General features: G+C 35.6%; 1 long non-coding RNA gene across 1 annotated transcript; it reads right to left on the minus strand.

The window, feature by feature from the left end:
• Positions 1 to 1947: 1947 nt before the first annotated feature.
• On the minus strand, positions 1948 to 6603 carry LOC149182855 (uncharacterized). The gene is made up of 3 exons (XR_016257641.1): positions 5967 to 6603; positions 5718 to 5812; positions 1948 to 3946 (listed from the first exon to the last, which is right to left on the minus strand). It is a non-coding gene; the product is annotated as an uncharacterized LOC149182855 (long non-coding RNA).
• Between the last annotated feature and the right edge of the window lie 2854 nt (positions 6604 to 9457).

Consider the following 9457-nt stretch of genomic DNA (forward strand, 5'->3'; position numbering starts at 1 on the left):
ACAAATATTTCGTGGACGTAGCGGTCAATGATCTCTAGGATTATATTTTGTGGACGTAGCGGCCACCGATCTCTAGGGTCTGTGAACCCCGTAGAAATAAAAAATTGAAACTTATCTCCAAAGTAGTGATGCCCTTTTTGCTCTTTTAATTGATTTAATAATTAAAAATATCATATGAAATGAGTTATTGTTTTTTGGGCATGAGGTATTGATAAGCCATGGTAATGGTCCATAGTATTTTAACAAAGTTTTAAAAATCTCCATGATAAAGTGGGGGCAAATATCCATGATAAGAATCTAGTTCCATGTTTTTCTAAATGTATATATGTTTAACTTATTTATTAATTATAATAATAATAATAATCCATTGGGGCAACTCAATTGGCAATGTTATGAAGTGTTATGTAAACCATGAGATTCAAATCTCAAAGGGACAAACCAAAATAATAATAATAATAAAACAAAACATATATAGAATTTAGTTATATTTATTGTTTTTTTTAATATTAACTATGTGAGATCTATTATGAAAATAAGTTTTTGATGTTTATCATGAATTAATGTCTATCAAAATTTACCAACTATTTGATTTATATATTTGTGTTAATAAAAATAATATTTAGATTAAAATCATGTTTTGTTTTCACTATGTGGCCTACTTTTGTTCCACTAAAAACTCATATTTTTTATAAAAATAGTTAACATGAAACCTAAAACATCTCAAACTTAGAAGATCTAATAAAAAGAATGTCTACAGCTTTATAAACCATAACAAGTTAATTCAAATTATCAAACTTTACTTACATACCCATATTTAAAATAGCGTGAACCTAATTCAAATTATCAAACTTTACTTACATACCCATATTTAAAAGAGCGTGAACCATAATAAGTTATTTCAAATTGAAGTTTTATGTGCATAAAATAGCCAAAACCATGTAGTATTTTTTCTGGTTGAAACCAGAAGCAAAATTGCAACCCTAATCTTATAGCAATTTTTTTTGAAAATACCCAAAAAAAATTGCAAAGCCTTCCATGTCGCAAAAAATGCAACAAAAATATTTCAAACAATATTTACCATCACATCTTATGAACTTTAATCTTCTTTGAAATACAAGATGAGCTTCTTTGATCAAATCTAGATAAGCGGCACATACAATTCTCTACGTTAGTGCATATATGATCCATTGTTGAACATTACTCATGACTTAGTTTACTTTCGAAAAAATTGAAAAGAATGTGATTAGCGTTTTCAATTATATAATATTTATTAGCATATATTAATGGGTCTACTGCAAATCGATTTTAAATATTAAAATTAATTTTAGAGATTAGAATTGGTGATGGGCTTGCTTTCATATTGCTTGAATTTTCCTACAGTACGGGCATAGATTTACATTGAATATGGATCTAACATGAATTGAGAGGGATAAAATTTTTTTAGGTGCAAATTCTTTTAGAGTGCAAAATACAATGTGTTATTTTTCATTGTTTAAATTGTATTTTAAATGCTAAATAAAATATATATATTCAAATTAAAAATTTAACCATATTTTTTTTAATATATAATAAGTTGATATCTACAAAAATTAGTTAACATAAATCTTCAAATAGTTAATTTAAATATTTTTGAAAAGTATAAAATTTAAATATCTGTGTCGCACATTTTTTTATTTCTAATTATTTTATGCCATATTCATTTTTTTTAATTATGGTGGATATTATTTTTTTATTTAAAACATAATTTTTATTTTTTATTTAAAAAAACATGGGGAACATCCCTTCATACTGCCATCTGGAAGCTTAATCAATCTCACAAATTAGAAATCGTAATTAAGCATTTCTCAAAGCTTGAGACAAGTTATTTTCTGGTCTTTCCAAACACCTGGTTGCAACGAATGACCATATCCTAAAATTCTGGACTTAGCCAGCAGGTGGAATGGGGCTCAGGAAAGCAGGAATAAAGCATCGAGATTGGGTTTAATAGTCCATCATTGTCTTGCCAATCCTCGTCACTGCTAAGAAATTCAGGGTTAATAGTATTAACAACATACGGTAGATTTTAGGTTTCTGTGATGTGTTTTGGTAGATAAAGAATTCAGATTTTCCAGTATTGTAGATAAAGAATTCAGAATTTTCAGTGTTGTAGATAAAGAATTCAGATTTTCCACAGTTATGTAACAACACAACCCATTGCTCAAGTAAACAAGTAAGAAATCTGTCTGTTCAATCATCGCTTTTAACCTTTGTAAGGAAGTGACACATTGCTGGGATAGCACCACCGGCTCATCTGCTGCGTCCTAATAAAGAGGAGGATGAATTCCAAACAGACTTGAAGCTATGGTGGCTCCAAACAATTTTCGTGTTTTTCTCGTAGCATAGCTGTTTCAAGCAAAAGTGGTTTGAAACATCAATATTTAGTCAATCCTTGAATTCAGAATTTTTAACCATCACGAATGCGTATTATATGCATTCTACATAAAGCTATAATTGCTTCCAACGAAAGAGGAAGACTTGAATGTCACAAGTACTATGGGCTTTGAACATCTCTATCTTATTTTCAAGCATAAATTGTATTATATGCATTCTACATAAAACTATAATTGCTTCTAATGAAAGATGAAGACTTGAATGAAACAAGTACTATGGCCTTTGAACATCTCTATCTTATTTTCAAGAATGGCCTTAAATCGTATTATATGCATTCTACATAAAACTATAATTGCTTCCAATGAAAGATGAAGACTTGAATGAAACAAGTACTATGGGCTTTGAACATCTCTATCCTATTTCAAGCTTAGACTTGTCTTTATCAAATGAGGGCCAAAATAGCAGCAGATCCCATCTGAAATAGTAGGTATTAAGTTCAACTGAGACCTGTAGACTTAAATCTAGAAGAATCCAATCTTCTGAAGCAGAAGGTCCAACATTTCCTACAAGACTCTGTATAACCCTGGAAATCCCAACCTTTTGCGAAGTCACGCTAAAATGACCAAACCCAAAGTTGTAGTAGCTTTCCAGCCAAGCAATGTCCAACCAACCATAGATAATAACTCCCACATGACACAGCTGTAACAGAGAGATGGGTTTGATGGTCTTTCCATCTTCTGGCCTACAATGCCGCAAAATATAAGGATACTTAAGCAGAGGTATCGAAATAGGTGACATAAATTATGTCAGTAGAAACAAGATACAAGCCCAATAGGTAATCAATATGCACCCAGCAGAAGAGTAATAAATGCTGTATAGGCTGAGATATATAGCATCTATTACTCTACCCCTATTTGACATTTTATATTCCAGCCTATACAGCATTTGTTACTCTACCACAAGGGTTATATTCATTGCCCAATATTAATACATAGTTTGGGAGTCTGAAATTCTAAAGAAAAAACAGAGATACTCTGAAAAGAATTCATAAAACAAACAAGCAAATAATTTCTGGGAAGCTCACTGCATTCCGTCCAGGTAGACACGAGCTGTTCCATTGAGAGCACCAGATAAAGAGGTAACGTTCAGCACGCAACCTTCGGAACTGTTATCATATCCCTGGAATTTCTGCATAAAGATAATTCTAGCATCGTAAAGGCAAAACTTGTCAACTTTCCAGCATTGCTACCCACGGGAAAGCAAATTTAGGCCGAATAACGAGTGACTGGATTACTTCTTCAGTAAGCATATTGTGCAGGACCCTGACAACTTGAACACTGGATGATTCTCATCCCATTCAGGATATTAGCCTGTAAAATTTCAAACTAAAGCAATGAATGCTTCTAGTTTCAACCAAGATATCTTGTGGAAGACATTTCAAGGTTAAAGGCTGAACCCTTATCTTCATTTACCTTGCTCATAATTCTTGCCAAAGCGGGCATGGCCATATTGGGCACTGTGTTCTTCCCCATAGTCTACTGTTCCACCTTTTAAGTAGTAGAAAAGCTCTCAAGCCCTGCGAAAACACAAGCAAAGAAAGTTGCAAGTTAGTGCCAGTATTAAAGAATTGAATAGAATTGTACCACACCATAGATCGTAATGGAGCTCAGATGTCACAGGCAAAAAATTATAATTGAAGATGGAATGAAAACAAAGTGTCAGCCATTAAACCAGACCAGAACTTTAACGCAAAAACCGAATTAGTCTGAATATCAACTTTACCGAGCACCCAAATACCGTCATAGCTAATGTTGTCTTCAGCTAAACACAAATGAATTGATTTGAGGATAGACTTAAACTGAGAACATGGATCGAGTTAAAAACGAGTTTAAAGCTGAGCCCAAATGCAGCACTGGCTTAAGACAGAACCAAATGGAATGTTACAGCAGATTACATAATTTTCTTCTGCCATATTAGCTTTTATAGTGCCTTTAGGAAACCTCTTTTTTGGAAATGCTGCTTATGGTAACTTGCAGCTGTCCAGCTAAGTAATCACAATATGAGGACCATTTCTATGGCATCAAAATCACCTAGTGCTTGTACATGGTCTCATCCATATTCTGTTTGTAATTGTAAGAGGGTCGTTACATAAAAAGCAACAATGGGGACTTCAAACCAAAGTCTAAATCATACCATACACAGACTTCAAACAATGACTTATCCCCATACATGTTGGGCCTGCTCACTCTTTATGACATGCAAAGGCAGACTATCTGACTTTTACCATTTACCTCCCACCCCACTCGTTCCAGAGATTTTGTTGGATTTATTTGCAAAATGTGATTTGCGAAGTTTCTTTGGTCTTGAGTTAAATAGTAAGCAGAATCCATATAAACAGACACAATAAAATAATTCATAGGCGGTTGATTCAAATCTCCCAAACCACAGTGAGGTGTGTAAAGGTGAATTGATGAACTTTTCTTATTTTCTACCTCCCCAACCAGAGAAGACTTGATCAGCCAAGTTAAATCCTGATCAACCCAACAAATCTCTGATCAACTCTTATCTACCTAAAACGAATAATGTGAAAACATCAAAATAATGCAAAATTACCAGTTGCTTGCTTGTCAGAAGGATTCATCCTGAAAGGTCAAGGATAAGGTTTTGAAAAGTTAGTAGTTGACCCTCTTATCTAAAGAAAATTGATCTCCTCTTTTCAACAACTTCCTCAGATCCTTTTGGGAGGGGTAGTTCTGAGAGCACTCCGGGTAACCTGGACCACTATGAGTAAACTGATACCGTTGGTGAAGACGTATTAAACCACGGTGGGCATGTGAGTAGCTAAGTTTGAGGCCCCAAGCTTAGCCAACCCAAAATCAAAATCAATAAATAATTCAGATGCATCACACTTAAGCCAAAGCCCCTGTGGTGTGAACAGGATCCAGAATGAATCACATCGAGTTCCTTAAAAATGAGCTGAAAATGCATCAAACTCTACAAAGGCATTTTACAATAAACTGCAATTTTTTTAGGCGTCTTAAATCAATTTAACTAGTGACTTGATAAGTGAACAAACTCAACCTTCCAAGTGAGTCGTCCATGAAAGGGAAAGTTTCTTCCTAATTCATTTCAAAATTCAGGCAAATCTGGGTAATCTTAAAATGAAACAAAACGTTTGAAGCAAAGTTCCATGGTTAAGTCTCCCAATAATCAAGTGGAAGTATAAAGTCTGCTAAATTCCAACTGGATTTGGGGAGGATTTCAATTTGTCTACTTGTTAAGTTACTTCATCAATTAAATTCACGAACTCCTAAGCTGCATATTTGAATGCGAGAACAAATATTTACCTATCATAAACGCTTGTCAGAGAACCCAAATCAGGAACAAGCATACCGTCATCCTTCTTTTCAGCCCCCGCCCAGTACGACACCACACCCAGTTTCTGCAACCAACAGCATCCGTTACTCAGAACCCCACAACTCAAAAGACAAAAACTGAAACCAGGTAAAGTCCCGTAAAATCCTATCATGAGGTCCTAATGAATCCTTTATGTAAAGTGCTAAAAGAGAAGGTCCAGCCAGTAAAGTCCTAATCACCAGGGTTACTCCATCGTAAGTTCAATTCTTCCAAAGTAAAGTTGATCCTTCGAACTTAAGGTCTGAAAGACGTTATGGTTGGTTTTGAAAGGCTTTCTCTGGGTTGGTATTAAACTGCACCTCATTGGGAATCGAACTCACCCCTTTTCCGAAGCCAAAAATCCCATGAACCAGCACAATTGGAGCCAGTTCATTGCCCTCAAAATAAGGTCCATTTCCTATATCTCTACTCCCTTCAGAGACCACAATCTTTGGTTTGCTGTAACTCTCTGCCACTGCCCGCGATGCCCTAAACCTCTTCAGACGATGATTATTCAGAATTTCAACAATGTCAAACGCCACTGCAATGCTGAATAAATAAAGCCCTTAAGCCAAATGAGCCGCAGCGCTGGTCAAGAGCTCTGCCAAGCACAGGCCCAGCAATATCACTGCCCATAACCGCATCTTCAGAAACCCGAAAAGTGCCGTCGATGTACTCGAACCCGGAACCTACTGTGTCACTTTTGGACGCCAAAGCCAATCTGCAGCTGGTGAAAATGGAATTGGCTGCCGAGAAAATTCATTCGGGTGTAAAAATTCATATGGGTATCGAGGAATCCATTCTGGCGGCGGATTGCTGCCGGACTCCATTAATTGCCACCGCGACAATGGAATAGGTGGAACGTAACAGGTTTCCTGGAATGATTTTCCGAGGTTTTGGAAATAATGCATTCTAGTAACCAATACCCAGCAGTGCATGTTTTACTGGCAGTAGCATTCCTTTCTATTTTTCTTGTTGCTCACGTCTAAATCGGGTGAAGTTTTTCATAACCTATCATTTCCTAACACGTTCTGATGACCGGAGAATATGCTGAATGGCAAGCATCCATCTCCGAAAAAACAACTGTGTATCATAACAAAAATATCGATCCATCGAACCCACTTTCGAAAATACATCATCCATCCAATCTATGGAACAATGCAAGTAAAACCCTGTGATCTGTCATAATATTATTTGTTCAAGTAGTTCTCTATTATGCGATTTTTTGAAATTTTTTTTTTGAGTTTTTTTGTCAAAATCCGGCAGCAATTTATTAGAATGCAAATTTGATAGTTAGTTTCTGCACAATCAAAGCGTCCCGAGAGGTTTTTAGGCGGTGAATCCAAATATGCCGTTAAAAATTATAGGCGCTGAATCCAAAGATGCCGTTAAAAAACCATAGATGCTGAATCCAAATATACCATTAAAAAACCATTTTAAATCATACAAATCAAAATTTAGCCTCAATTTTTTCCGCCAGATTCTGTCACCGAAATCTCCAAAAAAATCGTATTATAGACAATTCCTTTGTTCAATGGCAGGAATCCACCCCCGAAAATCAAAACTCTGATAACTCATTCGACCGATAAATGATATTCCAGTTTTTTTCCTTACCATATAAGCGCTCAGGTAACTAAGTTCTCTGGAGTATAAGTTCTCCATATAGATGATAACCTATGCTTAAATAAGTTATCATAGATAACTTCTCTGTATAAGTTCAGTAAATAAGTTATTGGACAATAAGTTATCACTAATAATTTATCTAATTATAAGTTCTCAGTGATTACTTTTCATCAGATAAGTCATGAGAGCTTATCATTGATAACTTAGCGTGAGAACTTCTCATCCGATAGTTTATTTGATGATGGGTTATATATTAGAAGTTATCACCAATAACTTATCTAATGAGAAGTTCTCAGAACTTCTTTCAGATTACTTATGATCAGTGTAACTTATATTGATAGCTTATCTCTGATAATTTATCATCAATAACTTCTAATTGATAGCTTATCCATGACAAGTTATCAGATAACTTATATTAGATAAGCTATTAGAGATAACTTATCAATATATAACCTATCTGGTTATAAACTATCACTATAAATTATCTATTGATAAGATATCAGTAAGAACTTATTATCATATAAATGATCAGTTATAAGTTATCATCTGATAAGTCCTCATTGTATAAGTTGTGTACTAATAACTTATCCGCAGATAGCTTAGCTACCAATGATTTCTGAGCACTTATACACCAATAAGTTATCCCAAAGAAATTATGCACTGATAACTCCTCTGTTAACAACTTATCCACCGATATGTGAATACAGACTACTGATCTGTTGCAATAACCTTCGATGTTGTGCGGCGACGGACTTAGGGAACGACAATATTCAAACTTTAAAAATCTCAGACGAGAAAGATTACCTGTTTTCTGGTAAATTCTCCAAAAGTCAGGAGCCCGTCCATTTCAGAAACCCAGTGATGTTGGCACCGTGTTCTTGAGAAGCAGGACACAAACCCACCACCCGCTATCCTCCAGAGCTCCCGCTAAACCCCATTCTCAGAAATGGCCTTTCAAACAGAGAAACAAATGCGACGAGGAAGCAGCAACAGCAAAACCAGAAAGAGGAGTAAGAGCACGGTTATGTGAATTTATAGTTTCGAGAGTCCTGTCTCATTTCAATGGCGAGACAGAGGAAAGGGCAGCTAGCACAACCCTGGTTTGAATCAACTGAAATGGCGTTTACATTATTAAATCGAGAGCGTATTCCAAATAGTAACTTCCAATAAAAAGATTCGCTTCTGCTGTTTTGCTTTCAAATTAGCATTCCCATTCAGTGAAATTCTGTCTAGTATCACAACTACATGGGTTAGAGTTTTCGGTATCTGTATATTTTTTCTTTTCCAGTCTTGATCTGTGCAGGGTGTTTTGGCTGCTGCCGCTGCTTCAATCCGTGTTGTGGATCAGTCACAATCTTGCACTCTGCATTCATGATGAAGCGTAGTGCTTGCAATTCGCTGGCAGGTCAGATTGGTTGGAGAAGTTGGAGATTGGATGCCTCTCCAGTCTGTAGGCGAAGGCTTTGCATCTCTAATTTGTCATACAAATCTCCGTAAAAATCAGCATGCTCGATATGAATAAGTATGAAGTCAATTGTTTGACAAAATACCTCAACCAGATTTTCGCATTGTCTAGCCTGTATGAGGACATGATCGAATTGGTTTGTGAAGACGAGTGATTTTTAAGCTAAAGACATGAAGAAGACGGCATTATGGATTCTTTGGTTTGTGAAGACAAGTGATTTTTAAGCTAAATACATGAAGAAGACGGCATTATGGATTCTCAGAGCAAGGGTATCTTTGGAGATCCAAAGATCCCCTTGAGTGAATGCCTTCTAAGCAAGAAGTGTCACTGATGTTTCCCTAAATGGAAGTGCAACATTGAAAGAAAGCAACAATGATTCAACAAATCATGACCTGTGCTTTTTTGAGGAATGATAATAGGAGATCTTGTACTTGTACTTGTGTGTAAGTAGAGCTCTCTGTCTTGCTGCAGCAAGAAAATTTCCATCTACAAAGCATATGCCTAGTAGAGATAGAACAGGAATAGGGCCTCTGACTTCAGATATCGTAGGTTTAAGCTTTCTTGTTTTCCCATTTTATTCTTATTATGATGCAGTGATTAGAT

Source organism: Pinus tabuliformis, chromosome 3_2, assembly GCF_031772625.1.
Source record: "Pinus tabuliformis cultivar Carrire ecotype Pingquan chromosome 3_2, CPIR1, whole genome shotgun sequence".
Lineage (NCBI taxonomy): Eukaryota > Viridiplantae > Streptophyta > Pinopsida > Pinales > Pinaceae > Pinus > Pinus tabuliformis.